Source organism: Taudactylus pleione, unplaced genomic scaffold, assembly GCF_031769625.1.
Source record: "Taudactylus pleione unplaced genomic scaffold, aTauple2 ptg000016l, whole genome shotgun sequence".
Taxonomy (NCBI): Eukaryota; Metazoa; Chordata; class Amphibia; order Anura; family Myobatrachidae; genus Taudactylus; species Taudactylus pleione.
In genome coordinates, this window is record NW_028284418.1 from 19,683,885 (window position 1) to 19,685,222 (window position 1,338).

General features: G+C 38.3%; 1 pseudogene; it reads left to right on the plus strand.

The window, feature by feature from the left end:
• The first annotated feature begins 453 nt into the window (after positions 1-453).
• Positions 454-572, plus strand: LOC148541858 (5S ribosomal RNA; annotated as a pseudogene).
• Positions 573-1,338: the final 766 nt, after the last annotated feature.

Genomic DNA, 1,338 nt, shown 5'->3' on the forward strand with positions numbered 1-1,338 from the left:
CGTTCAGACCTAGAGGCGTGAACAGACCACAAAGAGTGAATGGTTCATTTGAATAGCCACCCATTTGTTCTGAACGAGCGAGCGCAAATAGTGTCTTGCTCTGAATGAGGTCCAAAGTCCAGAATCCAATAAACAAGATTGGGCACTCACCATTCAGTAGAAAATTGTTTTAATTACTAACGAATAACATAGCAAAGTCGACATTTCGGTCCCAAAAGAACCTTTGTCAAGACAGATTCGCCACCACACACCTACCACCAAACAGGCCCACCAAAAACATGCCAAAATGACTTTACTTATGATGCATATATATCATACATAGATATATTCATATATATATTATATACATATTTTTTCTTTGGTGTTGCATGAGCATGAAAGTATACTCACATTTGGTTATTGAATGGCCTCCATCTGGATCATCATGTGTACTGTGATATTTGAACTTCAGTTACTTACAACCATACAGCACTGAATGTACCCGATCTCATCCGATCTTGGAAGCTATACAGTATCTGGCCTGGTTAGTACAAGGATGGGAGACCTCCTTGGAATACCAGGTGTTGTAAGTTAACTATACAGCATTCTACAGTTTTGTTTCCAATACTCCAATGGTTGCCACCGCAACCATAGGCAATTGCTTTCAATGTTCTTATGGTTTTCTTTTTTTCATCAGTATATACCACATTTTAGTTTTTATATTTTTTGACATTGCTCGCAGACTTGTTTGCACCATGTTGTGTTTGCATCATTTTTTGTAAGTGTGATTAGAGCGTATTTGTTATTGACTCACCACCAGTACATGTCAAATAGACTGACTTTTCTATAATTGATATTTCAGACACTTATGGGGTTCATATCCATTCACTAGCAAAGTGATTCTCTGTGATATTTTGACACCATTGGCTTCACATAAGTACAGTTATCACTTTCCTTTAACAGGCGTTCTGTATGCCTGTGTATACTTTTACTGTATACTTTTACTGTAACTTATCTTTAACACGAACATTATTCTTTATGCTTTGTTTCTTTATACCTATGAAGCTGTGTCATATATTGATTTTGTTTCCTTATGTTCCTGTTTATTTCCCCGTTCATTCCTTGGTATTCTTCACCCTCACCTCATCTGGTGTATTCTTTATGTCTGGTTTGTTTCTATTCCCAGCCCACACATCACTTTGTCATTCTGTTATTGTTTATTTATTTTTCTCACAGGTATTGTACTATGTATGTGTCAATCATGGCCGCAGACTCCTCCCACTGGTCTGAGTGCCTGCGACTTGGCTGAATGACAGCAGCATGCAGCACCGCGCTCCATTGCCATATGATGTCATCGCG